An 8,309-nucleotide genomic window follows, 5' to 3' on the forward strand; every position below is an offset into this window, starting at 1 on the left:
CTTATTTAAAAATACCCTACACTGGCACTCAAAATATATGTAATAGACTTCACTGACACATTTTAATGCATTAAAAATTTTCTTATGCCCCTATTTTAATGATAAGTCCCCAAAAGACAGCTTTTTTCAAAATCTATGTGCATTGCTCTCAACCTGCATCAAAATTAAGACCAAAAATTCATATATACACCAAGCAATGGTTGTCTCAGCACCTGGCAGTACTTTCCAAATGCAAATTATTGTAATAAATAACAAAACATATATATTTAAGCAATTCTGAATTCCAGTAGCTTCAGGTCATGCTACTTGAAAGCATAGTTACTTACCATCATGTGGAAACCCATGATATTTTCTTGTAAAAGGGGGTTTTACACTTACAGAGGGCATATTTTTGGATGACCTGCCATATAACAAATGTAAAACCTACTCAATGAATTAAGTCACAAATACATTCTGTGGTGAGGGGAAAGACTTTTTTGATTAAAAAATTTTTTTAATAATAAAAATGATACAAAAACGGGTCTCCGTCTATGGAAGTTTATCTTCTGCCGGAAAGCCAGCCAGAGGTTTAGTACACACACTGCTTGGTCGTAAGCATCTATAGAGCACAGAATATTATTCTACACTCACATCCTGGTGACTTTTTCAACTGAAGGCGACATTTAAATCAGGTCTGCAGCATTTAGGGGAGAGAAGCACATTCCAAGGGCAGGAAAAACAAGACCTTTGTGAATTTGTGGCAAATGGTAAGTATATGAGCATTTTTTACTTCATGCAACTGATCCATTTACATGTTTGGTGGTTGGGTGTCTCACAAGATGAACACTCATTCCCCACAGGCAGTTCAGTTCTATGCACATCTACACCTCCCAGAGCCCAGATCAGTGAACCACACCTGCTAACTGGCCCGTACCTACTTGGTGACTTTGAGATCGTTCAGGAAAGTGCATCTAAACCTGGCATCAACACGTGTGAGTGACAGACACAAACAGGGAAGAGGCCCTTGACCACATCAGGGCTGTATGTGAGTTAAGATGGACTCTCTTCCCCCACCAAGGCCTGAGTAACATGCTTGCTTCTCGAAACACTACAGCCCAGATACTTGAAACGATCAATGAAACACCAGGCACATTTAACAGATGGTTTCTGAACTTTTAACCACCATATAAAAAAGATAAAAACACATCAATTTCTTTATAACTACACTTTCTAGGGGGCTATTTGGTCTATAAAAAACATAAGACATGGGCATACCCTCTGCCAAGTCTCATCTCTTAAGGAAGGGGACCCAGGGCCTGCCTCTCCCTCCCTCTCTCCCTCCTCCTAGAGATTAGTTATTTGAAAATGGCTCAAAACACAAATACAATATAACCTTGGATCAAAATATGCTATTTTAAGTACAAAAGACTGTGCCACAGCTCCACCAAGATGTGCACACGGTGCTCTCAGGCAGGCCCCCTTCCCTGGGCCCGGGACTACATCCTTAGGGAAGCCCCACCCTGCAGGGCCCTAGTGCTGAGCTCGGCTCTCTCCCACAGCTCCAGCTCTCTGGCCTCCTAGGTGCTGGCACTCCCTGTGGCTTATGAACAGCTTCAGGCCCTCCCTCAACAGGCCCAGCACAGGTTTGTCTGGACACCCTTGCAAAAATTAAACCAAGGTCTTCAACTTCTGTTTCCATTAACAGAGTATATTAATACTTTTTGTTATAAGTGGACCCTGGGTTTGGCCAATTCACTGAATTCAATGATCTCTAAGATGGAAAATGGAAGTGATTTTGTCTTCAACAAATGGGCCACCAAATGAATCAAATTAGAGAAATCATTGGTTGACAAATTTTCTAAGTCCAGAAATTTGTCCCATAGGCTGATTTGGAAAGTCATCTGAAACCTCCTCTCGTGGTCACAGAACTTTCCCACCAGGAAGGTGTTGAAAGCATTGCACATCTTCTCCTGAAGGCAGCAGTCCACGTAGGACGTGAATGATTTCTCTCTCCTGATGATCCTTAAGTCCAAGCTTTAGAAGCCTCTCAAACATGTCCAAAAATTTTTCACTCGTCATTATTGTACAAAATATATTTCTCCAGATGTCACTGTTCATTCTCTGCTTTTGGGAAAGTTCCATCCCTGAGCCAGTTCTGCAGGCCAGGGCTCTCTGAAGCTTCCACAGCTTCTCCATGGGCTTGGGGTCATAGCCTGGGATCTTTCACACATTGTTGTTCTTCAGGGCCAGCAGTGACTCCAGAATGAACCAAATGCTACTCTGGTCCTGGCCTGGGATTCAGTGATTAGTTCCTTAAGTAACAAAGCCTTAACAGGATCAGTTCAGTATCTTTCTGTGAACGTTCCAACAAGTTTCCTCAAAAAGTCAAAGATGAGGAGAGACTGCACCATGTGGAGGTTTTACTAGTGGGCAATGATGGTGACCAGGTTGTCACGCTCCTTCCCATCACATCCACTTCTATAGACATCATCAAACCTCCTCACCATGGCCTCCAAAATGTGGTTGCCAACCTTGATCCCAACCATGTGGTACAAGATGCTGACCAGAAGCAAATGCTCCATCACCAGCCTGCTGTGCATGGTCTCAGACGGGGCGCTGGTGCTCAGGAGGATGCTTGTCATGGTGTCTCTCAGGTCCTTCCTGCTGTGCACCATGTACAGGTCCTCTAGGTGGTAGCTTATGGAGGCCATGTTCGGTCACTTGACCTGTTAATCAGACATTTGACCTGTTTCTTTAACCTTTCCAGTATTTCCTTTTTCTGAGCATCCACTGTCTCCTCTGATAGCCTCACATGGGCCAGGATGTACTTTCCAGCATTTTCAAAAAGACTCTGGTCAGTTGTGTCAACATCCTTGGAGGAATTTTCACACCTCTCTTCATCTTCAGCAAAATGGCCCCTCTTTTTCCTCCCTTTCTCCTTCACTCTCCCTTTGGCTTTTTGCTCTTCCTCTTCTTGGTTGTTGTTCTCCCCCTCCATGTCCTTCTCTTTCAAGTCCTTGTCCTCCTCCCCCTCCTCGCCCTCGCTCTGCACTCCCAATTCCCACTCCCTCTCCTCTTCCATGTCCTCCTCCTCCCAGTCACTCTCTTCCTCCCAGTCACTCTCTTCATCACTTTTGGGGTCCCTCTATCCTGCACCCTCTTCCTCCTCCTCACTGCTTTCACATAAGCCAGTTTTTCCTAGACTCTAGGGCTCCCATAATGTAGCTGAGCAGCATGGAGCCCCCTTTGCCCTTCTTTCTGTGCTTGCTCAAGCCAAGGCACTGCTCCAGCTATAGGATCTTCTGATTTTCCTCCTCATTGGCCACCAGAATCACCTGTTTCCACTCAGCTGTAGTGGCTGTGGGGCCCATGGTCCTCCCAGGGGACCACTTAGCCAGGGTAAGGGGGCCCTGGGCCAGGGGAGGTCCTAGCCCCTCCAAAGCCTATGGAAACAGCCAACTGCCCTTCCACTGCCCACCTATGCCCACGGCCAGCTCACTTCCCCAGGTCTGCTGCCAGAACCTGGCCCCGGGCAGGGCCTGCAGTCCGCTGGAGCCAAGGTGCCTACCTCAGGTGCTGCTTCTCCTTCCTCAGTTCCCTGTGTCTTTTCCTCCTGCCCAGGCACCTGCAACCCTGAGACCAAGGCCCTTGACAGCTGCCAGGGGTCTTGCCCTTCGAGGTGACCTGCATGAACTCCTCCAGGGCTACTTTTAGCTGCTTCAGGGACCCATCCCTGGCTCCCTCAGACCCATTGTGGGGCCCCCATCAGGCTCAGCTTCCTGTTGGCAATGGGCCCTGACAGCCTCACACAGGCACAGCACCCGGGCTCTTGGATGCTGCCAGCTTCTGGGACCAGTGGCCTTGGACTACCCCTCCATATTTTAAAAAATGAATTAAAGTTAAGAATGAAGGCTGTAGTGTTTCCTACCTTTTAATTTGGTTAACATATACATATTTTTCTAAAAATAATTATGTTGTCCCTTGTATTAGTTTCATAGTGCTTCTGATTTTTTTTTTTTACCAAAAAGCAAAAAAATCACCAATAACTCAGTGGTTTGAAACAGAAAGAACTTTTTTTTTTTTGGTCCTTTTAGGGCCTCACCCAAGGCATATGGAGGTTCCCAGGCTAGGGATAAAATGGGAGCTGTAGGTGCTGGCCTACACCACAGCCACAGCCATAGCCACAGCATCAGGGGATCCAAGCTATACCACAGCTCACTGACATACTGGATACTTGGCCCAGGAGAAAGGCCAGGGGTCGAAGCTGCATCCTCATCATATTAATTGGGTTCATTAACCACTGAGCCACAATGGGAACTCTAACAAGAACTTCAACTGTGGGCTACTGCAGTTCTGGAGGGCAGAATTTCAAAATGAGTCTTTCTAGGCTAAAGTCAAAATATCAGGAGATTGTATGCATTTCAGGACTTGTGGGGAAAAAATAATCTTTTTTTTTTTTTTTTTTTTTTTTTTGCCTCTCCTAGAGGCTGCCCACAGCCCATGCCTGGCATCCTCTTCCATCCAGCAAGGCTGTCATTCTGACCTCTGCTTTCACTACCACATATTCCTCTCTGATTCCTCCTCTCTTGTCCTTTTCTCCTTTGTGATTACATTGGACTCACTCAAACAATCCAGGGGAGCCTTTCCATCTCAAGGTCCATAACTCAATCACAACAGCAAGCATCTTTATCTTCCACAGCAACATGTTCACAGATTCTGTTGATTCGGACCTAGGCATCTTTGGCAGGCTGGGGGCGGGGGTGGTGGTGTCACTCCATCTAAAACATCAATATCCATATTGGCACATTTTGTGAAATTGGACAATCTAAAATTTTGCACCTGTCATTAGTACTCAATAAGATAGTCTCACCAAAGCTTACAAACTGTGTACCCTTTCTGCATTACTTGGCTACAGAATCTGTTCTAAACGAGCTATACACAAAGCCTCCTTTGAAGGAAACATAAACAAGAAGTATGTGGTTCAAAGTTTCCAAATATGTTACACACATATACATGTACTTGCATATCACTTGTCACTCATTTATCAGAAATGATGAACTGACTCCATCAATCATCCACACAGGCACATCATCCAGTCATCAGTTTTATGAAGTAAGACATAAAAAAGAATTTATCTGCCAGCTTTCATCTCCTGTTGTTCAAAGCTCATCCTCTGGGGGGCATTAAGCTACTTGTACTTTCAGATTATGCCTACCTGGGTGCTCAGGTGGGTCCATGTGCCAGAGTCCAGCTCCAGCAGCCAAGGTGTTCCTACGGGGATGGATGGTGTCGGTGGATGCACACGGAGACAGCCTCTTTGTCCCTTCTTTCAGGGTGCTTGACAGCTCAAATTTTATTAGCATAAGTAGCAGTTTATATAGACAGCTTAATTGTAACTTACGTCACAGTGCTTAGATCATATTTTTAAAGGTTAAACTTTTAGATTACATGGTACAGTAGATATACATTGTGTCCTAAAGATTTTAATTAAAACTAACAGATACAACACATCATGTAAAACTATAATGGGTACAAAACATCATGTGGAAAAAACATTATGTGAAAATAAGGCGATTTGGTACAAAGCGTTTTGGGGTTACTCTTAGCAAGCGCCACCCATTATTGTTTTAAGCTAATCTTTAGCAACTAGAAAGGTCACAAGCACAAGAATTTGACATTTACAAAAACTCATTTTTTAGATTAAAGCTTGGGGTACTAACTTCAACGCGTTATGGTCAGGGGACAGTATGAGAAAATATTTTTTTTTCTATCAAAGCAACTTAATTTCCTAAAACTTAAAAGCTTCCTACAAAATTCATTAAAAGCAAAATTATTATGTTTTTCCATCAAGAATAATGTATGTCTAACCTATTCTAACCAATTGTACATTCCACAATTACCTAACTCTAAAGCCTACTCTTACTTGTAACAAACTAATGAATACTTTGTTTTTCCCTACATTAGACCTGAATAGGGGGAATTCCACTAAGGTGAAGCTCTTATTATTTTATTACTGTTCCAATTTTTTTTGTTGTTGTTCCAATTTTATTGAGTCACAAAACAATATAGGAAAATAACAAAGAATAGCAAACAAATAACAGGAAAGACTGAATAATAAGTAAATAACAGAAAAGACTGATTTCTCCAAGAAGCGATTTTTTTATTGTTGCACTGTTGTGCAAAGCTTTCATTTTGTTATTGTTGCCATTGTTGTCGGGTTGGTTAGCAGGTGAGCCTCATTGTTTTTAGGACTTGCCTTGGGAGCTGTGCCACTGGGTAAGCCCTTTTCCCTATTTCTAAACCTGCCCTCGGAACTGCGCCGGTGGGTAGGCTTTTTATACCTCTGTTGGGAACCCTGCCTTCGGAACTGTGCCATCAGGCTAGTTCCCTTCCTCCGCCTCCTGCATCTCCTCACCTCCCTGCATCCATGGTCTTTGTGTCCAAATAATGAAAGTTGGGAAAGACTTGAGACATCGACGACAGGAACCTCTCATTCTGTACCTGCAGCAGAGGCATTAAGAAGCTTGTCCCAACTCTGTACGGTAGGGATTTCCTACGCAGAAAAGAAGATAAAGTGTGTGCATCCTGGGTGGCACACTGTGAACACTTTTAAGATGATGATATAAGAAAAGTCACTCGGTTTTCCCCAAATCAGAATAATAAATATCATTCTACAAATTTAAATCCCAAACCTTACTTACAGGCCCAGCTTTTTCCCAGCATTTCCTGTTATTATGAAGGACGTGATCAAATATCTCAGTACTTTACATACATCTTATAACACTCTGGTTTAAACAAAACAAAACAAAACAAAACAAGCTCCTGCCACATCAATAACCAAAAAGAAAAGAGAAGTTGACACACTTTATAATTTTATACATTCCAAAGAAAAATTGAGGAATTTTAAGACTTCTGTGGAGATTTTCTTATGCCTTGCTCAAAAGAGATCACTAATAATAAAAAAAAAAAATACTCTAGAAACAGATCATGGACATGGAGAGCAGACTTTTGGTTGCCGAGTGGAGTGGGAGGAGGGAGTGGGATGATGAACAGGGAGTTTGGGGTCGGAAGATATAAACTATTACATGTGGAATGGATAAGCATTGAGGGCCTGCCGTACAGCACAGGGAACTAGATCAAATCGCTAATGACAGAACATGATGGAAGATAGTGTTAGAAAAAAAATATATATATATACACATATACATATATATATATATACACATACACATATACATATATACATATATATATATATATATATATGACTAGGTCGCATTTCTCTACAGCAGAAATCTAGGTAGTATTGTGGATCAACTATGATTTAATAATTTTTTAAAAGAAATATATTTTGCAAACAGTCTATTTCTAGCTAAGTTTGGTTTGAGCAGCTTCTCACCCTGACAGTCCTCAAGCATCACCTCCACTTGTCTACATAGTCATAGGTCACACCTGCCATCTCTGCTTACCAAAGGATATTTTTACAAGCCACCTCCGTGGAAATGAAAGAAGTCCATTTAAATAAATCATTCAAAAAAGAAGTAGAATGAACTGAAAGTTGGAGATGTGGTAGAAGGAGCAAAAACAAAAAGGATTTGGTGATCAGCCAGCCTGCCTCTGCTACAGGGTGTGTGTGCCAGTTTTTGGTGTCACTTCAGTAACTGTTTCATCAGCATTATCCAAGATTGTCAATATTTTCACTGCTACAGACTTTTGGGTAGTGGTATATGCAAACTATGACATATAGAATGGGTAAGTGATGAGACCCTACTATCTACCTTGGGTTAGAACAAGATGGAAGACAGTATGTTAAAAAGATGTATATATATGTATGGCTGGGTCAATATGCTGTACAGCAGAAATTGACACAACATTGTAATTTAACTATGCTTTAATATTTTTTTAAAAAAACTGTATTAAAATTTGTGTTTATCTGTTTCCATTTTAATCTTTTAACTTTTTTATTGACATGGATTGTGTTTAGTACATTTTTCTATTCCAAATTAAGACCAGTATTTGGACTTTGTAAAAATAATGGATTAAGTGGAACAATTTTAGTTCTATAGAGTTAAATCTGATTCGTTTATTTATTGCAATCCCTTAACACATGCAAAAACAGTACATATTCATAAGTTGGATGTGCTGAGTATGAAATTCTTGTGTACTGATGATGGAATATATTTATAAAAGAAATCTTGAAATAGATCCATATTTATTTAAGTGAATTAATTTTGCTCATTTTTCTCATATCATGATTTTGTGGTATGGAATCAAAGTATAATTAGCTCAATTTAATCATTTTAGGTAAAAAAACAGATACATGTTCAGAG

General features: G+C 41.5%; 1 pseudogene; it reads right to left on the reverse strand.

Annotated features, from left to right (window-relative positions):
* Positions 1-520: 520 nt before the first annotated feature.
* On the reverse strand, positions 521-3,741 carry LOC100621528 (annotated as a pseudogene).
* Positions 3,742-8,309: the final 4,568 nt, after the last annotated feature.

This window comes from Sus scrofa, unplaced genomic scaffold, assembly GCF_000003025.6.
Source record: "Sus scrofa isolate TJ Tabasco breed Duroc unplaced genomic scaffold, Sscrofa11.1 Contig621, whole genome shotgun sequence".
Classification (NCBI taxonomy): Eukaryota; Metazoa; Chordata; class Mammalia; order Artiodactyla; family Suidae; genus Sus; species Sus scrofa.